Genomic DNA, 7,585 nt, shown 5'->3' with positions numbered 1-7,585 from the left:
GAAAAAAAAAAAAAAAGAAAGTTTCTCTCGTGTACGCTTCTCCACTAAATTACTAATAAACCTTCATACGGTCGTCGATTACTCTTTACTTCTGTTTAATCAGTCTGTCGGCTGTGAACGATAGGCGGTTTGTGAGTTTCTTTACAGGTAAAGCCAGAGTGAGTCGCGTCCTGGTCACCCATTTCTCCTCTGCAGCAGACTCGACTGGTCCAGCCCCTTCCAGGGCCGAGGCTGCAGCCTCACAGGAGGCGAGATGACAAGTTTGTCTGAACCTGATGCTGCTTAGGTACAGGCAGTGATGGGAAAAGTACTCAGATCCTTCACTCAAGTAAAAGTAGCAACACCATAATGGAAAAATACTCCACTAAAAGTAAAAGTCCTGCATTCAAAAGTTTACTTACTTAGTTTACGTAAAAGTATAGAAGTATTAGCAGTAAGTATCAAAAGTAAAAGTACTCTTTCTGAAGACTGGTCCCTTTCAGAGTTTTAAATGCATTAACCTGTAAGAAGTATTTTAATGTAGGCTAGTAGGTATAACTGCTCCATATACTGTTGTCTAGTGCAACATATTTTATGAGCTTATTGTATGTTTTGAAACCTAGTGTGAAGCAAAAAGTACAATATTTCCCTCTGAAATGTAGTGGAGTTAAAGTATGACAAAATGGAAATAGCCTACTACTCAAAATTGTACTTAAGTAGACCCAAGTGGACTTATTTCTGAATCAAAACTATAGTGTGATTACAATGTAATTTTTTTTAATTTAAATGTACAATCAGAGTTAAGTGAAAACATAAAAATAAAAATATAAATAATTGCCTAGTGATATAAGATAAAAAGAAAAAAAGATGGAATTGCCAGGCAAAAGGGACACAGGGTTTTATTTGAATGTGATCACTTTACATAGGCTACTTTTGCAATTAAGTTATGTTTTTCTGCTGAGTAAAAGTCTCTCTAACCATTAGATAGTAATTATACACCCAGACTCCCATTGGCTGATGATGAGCAAACTAGATAGTAAATGTCTTAACTGAGGTAACAACTGACTAAAAACAGTACAGTACTCTCTTAATGCACTTGGCAGAGTTGATGGTACAATTTGCCCCAGAAATTGTTATCTTGCTTAATGGGGAGATGAGAGGATTAGTAGGGGAGGGGAACCAGACCAGCTTGCATTTATGATTATGAACTGAGTCTCTGGCGCCATCTGTAGGCAAGAGTAAAAAGTGAAGCAGAAGTATATGAATCCAGTGGTTGTCAACTGGGTGCCACCGAGGCCCATGAGTCTGCAGGTTTTCATTTTCAGTCCCTTTCAATCTTCCTCCTTTTTTCAATCCTTTTTTCCCTCATCTTCCTCTGCCCTCCTCACACTTCCTTTTCAAGCCTTCTTCTCCTCTTCAATCCTCCCTCTCTCTATCCTCCTCACTCTTACTTTCCTGCTCTTCCAGAAGAGTGAGAAGGACGACGAGGAGGGAAGACTTGAGGAAGAGGAGGAGGAGCAGGATGAAGATGGAGGAGGGAGAGTGAGGAGAAAGAGGAGGCAGCTTGCCTGTCCATTGTCCTGTTAGACCGTGATGATGATATAAATTGAAACGCGTCTCTCTATCCACATTCTCTGACACTGGGCTGCACTTCTGTTTGTGGCACATTTTCACATCACAAATCTCAGTCTTTTTTCCAGTTTGCATTCAGTGCCAGAATAATTATTAGATTTGGGTTGTCGTGATGTGGAGATGGTTTGGTCTACAGCTTTATGCCCTGGGCTTGCTCTCTGGGGAAGTAGGTAAGGAAAATAAATCTAAATCAACACTGTTATTCTTTTGATTATATTCACTCTTTGTACTAGTGTCACCAGGTGAGGTTGAAGTGTTTGGACAGTAACACACTGTTTGATGGCTCCAAATAGCCCAATGAGGTTAATCTGCAGACTGCCTGCTTTAACATGAAGGTGTCTGCAGCCATATCATTTAAAGAGAAACCAGCCTTTTGGTACACGGTCCCTCCAGTTCAGGCTGTGAAATCTACATGGACGGATTGAGATATTATTGGATGTTTGTTCAGTCCCACAGCTCATACAGGAAGTCCAGTTCCACCTTAACTCCTTCGTTGAGTAGGTTCTTCAGAGCGCTCATGGTCTGACTTGCAACCTGGCAACATTTCACTCCTTCAGTGTAGCTGTTCAGTTTGTGGTGCTGCTGAGTATTAAAATGCATGTGGGTTAACTTTACCTTGGCACAGCTGAAGCTGCATGAACATTATACTCACACGTGTTGTCTTCAGGAGTTTCCCTGAAACCAGAACAGAAGGATACAGTGACAAACCCTCAGATTGTTTTTCCAAAATACAGAGCGAAACATTATATTTTTAGTGTTCCAAACATTTCAGTCTCCTGAGCAATCTCCATGCAGCAGGGGTTTGGATGAATGAGGTTACAGTGTCATAGTGAACTTTATCTCATCTTGATTTTGCTGCTACATGGCCATGTGACCAGAGCACAATTTGAGAACTGCTGGCCTACAGACGCTTTTAACACTGTTGGTGTTTTAGGGAGGGATTTCCTCTTAAGCAATGATCAGTTGACTGAGCACTTAAAGGACAAATCCACCCTCAGATACTCTTACACTGTTAGATGTGATCAATCTGTGCTGTTCAATGGATTCTAGGAGTTATTTTGTGATGAAGTGTTGTCATTTTCTGTTTTGATATACAAGTGATGTACAAGTGGCAATATCTCTCTCTATACTGCCATCATGTGGCAGCAGAAATGTCTGCTCTCATAGCCTATTTGCACCACATGTACCTATAGTCCTATAAAATATTATCATTTGTGTGACAGTATGTGTGAAGTTTATAATACATTACAGATATCATGAGGTTAATTGTTCATCCACTTGATTTGACCTTTGTGTTCCTTTTATGTGACGATGAGCTGGACCTGATCTGTGATCTGTGTACAGCAGAGCAAGGCTACAGACTTGAACCCTATTATTTACATCTTACATATTTCTAGTATTGTGCAGTTTATAGTATCTACATTTTTCCCTATGAGTAGGTTACAAAATGCACCTAAAAGCAAATTGTCCATGCAAAGATGAAGCCTGCTGTTTCTCACTCATCACATTTCCAGCACATTTGATTAATGTGTCCTGTAGATGGCGAGAGCAGTATGACTTAACGCCGTGGTATTCATCACGCAGCCGAGCCTCGCATGCTATCGAAACGAGGCAACTGAGACCCGGGTTGCGTGTGATATTGACAGAGACAGAGCGAGGCAATTTACTCAATGCAACTGACCTGGAAGCTTTTTATTCTCAAGACCCCCTAGTGTCATCACTGCGGCAGGGACGGGCCACAACCCTTGACCTCCTCATTAGAGACTCAAAAAAACAAACAACTAAACAGCAATAACAAAGAAGCTTCCGGACAAAAAGCCCACTCTGTCTCTGCAGTGCCTGGTTGTGTGCGATCACGTCATGGACCATGGTTCCCCTGCACCGAACAGCAGGAGACAAAACGGCAAATATGGGAGATACAAAGGAGGCAGCATGCATGGCCCTGCTGGCTGCTCCTCTGGCACTCAGACAGGTTTGTTCATGAGGATTTACTGACTGCAGGAACCAGTCGTACCCCCAAAACCCACCACCCCACTCTGCACACACACACACACACACGAACACACATGCAAGCATCACCTAAACATTTGACCATCCTTTTCCCCTTTCCAGACTATACACAGTAACTTGTTACCTTGTTTCCCCTCTAAGCCGCCCCCTGACCTTGGCGATCCTCAGCTTTATTCCAGTCCTTATTTGTGAAAAGACATTCCGTAAGCGTTCCAAGAACAACAGCTTATGAATCTGCAGCGTGGTGATTTTTACTTGAACAAACTCAGCTTCCAAAGCTCGTCTTGACCTCTCAAACACACTTAGCTAATCGTAAAAAAACAGTCATTAAGTTGAGTTTGAGGGATGTGAATTTAACAACAACACAGTTTTAAATTCTCTCTCTGTTCTTTGTGGAGGGAGCTTTATTTTATGTCCAGTGTCAGTATTTTGTCCCCTCATTGTCTTCTCCAGGCTTACAGCCCTGAAAAATGGGCAACATCTTGGCAAAGTTGATCATACACTATATGTAAGCTATGGAAAAGCAGAAAAACTTCATGGCTGATAGGTTAGTGACTGTGAAGATCACATGATTTATGAGCCTCTTGAACATATTTCTATTAATTTGAGACAGCATTTAAGACAATACTGGATTGTGTAAAGTCTATCAGCATACTGTACACATTACTTAAGCAAAACATCACAAAGGCACAATGACATCAATATTTCAGATTTTTATGTAGGCATAAAGACAGATTAAAGCAGTTTCCTTGTGCCAATATAAGAGCTTAAAGGACTATTGAAAGGGATAAATACTCAGGGGGCTTGAATACTGTTCATCCTGCAAAGCCTAATCACGCCATTAGGAAATCACCACTTTGCAGCTTTGCAGCATTATGTCGATTAGTCTTAGACAGTCACATCAAAATAAACAAAGAAAGCCAAAGAACCTAAGAAACTGAAACTGACCGAAGTTGAAACAAGTACACAATATTCAAGAAACAGGTGGAAGAGAATTTAGAATAGTCTCTCCAGAGAAAAGATATGCACAAGAAGCTCTATACTGTTTCAGTGCAGTTATGAAACTGCAGTTAATATGTTCACATGAATTTAAAATTCACATATATTGAAGTTTTGTACTCTGAAAGCGATGATGTCAAATAATAATGAGGAACCAAGCTATAGCGGCAGCATAGAGAAATCAAGAGAAATCTTGGTAGCTTTTTTCACATTTCATAACTGAAAATGATGATTAGAAAACAAACAACGCAAAACATAAATCAAAGACAAATGGCATGTTTATGCCTTTCTATGGAGGGATTTGACAGATTCCTAGGAAATATTTGCTGTAACCCCTAAATCAGATTAATATGTTGCAACTTTGGCCAGTGAAGAGGAAAACCACTGCTAGAACAAATTTGTAATTCCAAATAATTAATGTGGTAAACTGATCTAAAAGAACTCCTTTATAGCCTATAAATAAGCTCAAAATCTGTCAGCTTCTGTTTGACTCACGATTAATAGGTTTGTTTTTTTTTATGTGTCACAATATTATCCTTTTTAGACCCACACTTAAGCAGAAATAGGTTTGATTATTTTGTAGATTTGTTTGAGAAATGTATGTAAGAATTTTTCTTAGATGTATTTTGCACATCAAATGTCATTATCTATCTATCTATCTATCTATCTATTTATCTATCTATCTATCTGTCTATCTCTCTATCTATTTACAAAATCCACAAGAAACAAAACATTTATTAAATTTAAAACAGTTATAACATCTGACCAGTGACCTCAAGATTCAGGTAGACTGTAGGCACAAGAATAGTAATCCTGTTTACCCGGCCTTAACTTGGTATTAGAGATATTAAACAGCATTGGGACATATTACAACTTTGGCTTGCAGGATTAGACTTTTGAAGCCATTGAAAATGTTGGATCAGAGCCTTATGTGAAGTCACACATATAAAATGCCTTTACACAATGCATTTCCTAAAATTGCCAAATTAGTTCTGTTTACAATTTTAAATTGTGTCTTTTTTGGGACATGTGTAAATAAACTTTTCAGGTAGGTTCAGGAGTCTGATATCACAATTCACTGTAGCAGGAGCTGTGAGATGCTTGGTGGTCACTGCACTTCACAGACTTCAATTGTATTTTCAGCTAAATTAGTTGATTTTGTTAGTTTTAATACTGTTAATTAATAAATTATATGAGAACTTCCATTCATTTGCTTTTTTAATATGAATAAGAATAAGAATAAATGCATTTACATATACATAGTAGTACTTAACTGAAAGCAGAGTTTACAAAGTGCTTTACAGGGAGGCATAAAAACAAGAATAGTACAACAAATAAGGAGGAGATAAAATGGGAAACACATCAAGAGAAAATAGGTTATAGAAAAAAATAAAAAAAATAATGCAGAACGACCTGGCTGAGGATCTCAGGCTTTGGGTCATCTAGGAAGTCTGCAATATTATGCAGGAGCCAGACGGGTGCTGCCCTAGCCCATAGTCGTCAGTGCTGCCAAAGTCCCATCTCTGATGCTGTTTATCTAGAAGTGAATTGCAAGAGCTGCCCTTGTTTCTGTGGATTTTAGCCCATATTAGCGCTGATCATGGCCCCATCTCGCTGCTGCATTTTGCCTCTCTCTGCCTCATCTGATCCCTCTTTGACTTGGCCTGTCCATAACTAGCTGGTAACCAGCTGAGAGATGCTAAAATTGGTGATATATGATCTCTTTGTTTGGTGCCAGTTAAGTCCTTACTGTGGCATTCTGAAAAAGCTGGAGACATGACAGGGATTTGACCAATGTGTCCAAAGAGCACATGTGCTTTAAATTTGCATGTTGGTTTTCATATGTGACTTTTTTTGTAATTGCTTCTCAATTGAAGGAAACAAGACCACACTACTCTCTTGACCTGTTCTTCAAAGGCCATGTCTGTTTTTGTTCAGTACCAAGACACTTTAGAACATTTCTGGAGACTAGCTGATGCAGTTCTTAAGAGTGTTTATGAAGTTTGGGTCACTAGGTTTCATGGGAAGTATAGCTGAGTATCATCTGCGCAGCAATGGAAAGATACGTTATGTTTAAGTATTATTTTGCCAATAGAGAAAAGCATGGGGCCAAAAATTGACCCCTGAGGGCCCCCCACTTGTGATGTCTGCTGAGGTAGATCAAGAATTGCCTCTTTGTTGGTTATATTTGCGAGGCAGGATTTGAGCCAACTCAACGCTAAGCTAGAGATATCCAACCAATGCTTAAAGGATAAGGCTGGTGTTTTTTAATGCATTGCTTACTGTCAACAAATCCTATAAAAATAACAAAATCAACAATGCATTTGCTCTACTCCTGTTACTTTCTGACTTCCCACGTACCGTTTTTAGCCGTCAACCCGGACGTAATTGGCTCCAATTGTAAGCTAGAAACCTTGAAATACAGCTCACAAAGACATAGTTTCAATTTAAAAAATCGCTAACTGTTACCATGAAAAGTCAGACTGTTGTAGTTATTACCAAATCAAATTAAAATGGGAACAAATTCTTCATTACGCCGGGGACTATTTTCGGTGCTACGGAACTACTTTCCTGAGATCGCAAAGTGTTTACAGCCGGCTTATTATGTTGTTTGAGGAAAAAGTCGGCCGGCTCGGTGCATCGTGATGATGAAATATGCTGCCCAGAGCAACGGCATGGCTCTCTGACGTCTTTTTAACCATTTTTTTTTAATACAATGGAGTTCTGTGGCTGCTGGAAATCAACTGTGTCAAATGCCACACTAAGATCTAAAAGGATTAGGACCAAGCAATCTCCTGCATCTGCTGTTTACAGGAGGTCAACGGCAGAGTCAAGGGCAGTTTAAAGAGTGGACTATAGTTGTTAAGGGTTGAGGGATCTAGACTAGGTTTGTGTAGGAGGGATTGAACTATTGCATCCTTAAAACTAGAGGGGAATATACTGTACCAGTAGCCAGACAGATTCT

The sequence above is a fragment of the Centroberyx affinis genome, unplaced genomic scaffold (assembly GCF_046629955.1).
Source record: "Centroberyx affinis isolate AG114_WGS23_722 - 3 ecotype Tasmania unplaced genomic scaffold, CSIRO-AGI_Caff_v1 ptg001233l_1, whole genome shotgun sequence".
Lineage (NCBI taxonomy): Eukaryota > Metazoa > Chordata > Actinopteri > Beryciformes > Berycidae > Centroberyx > Centroberyx affinis.
This window is presented reverse-complemented; position numbering follows the sequence as displayed.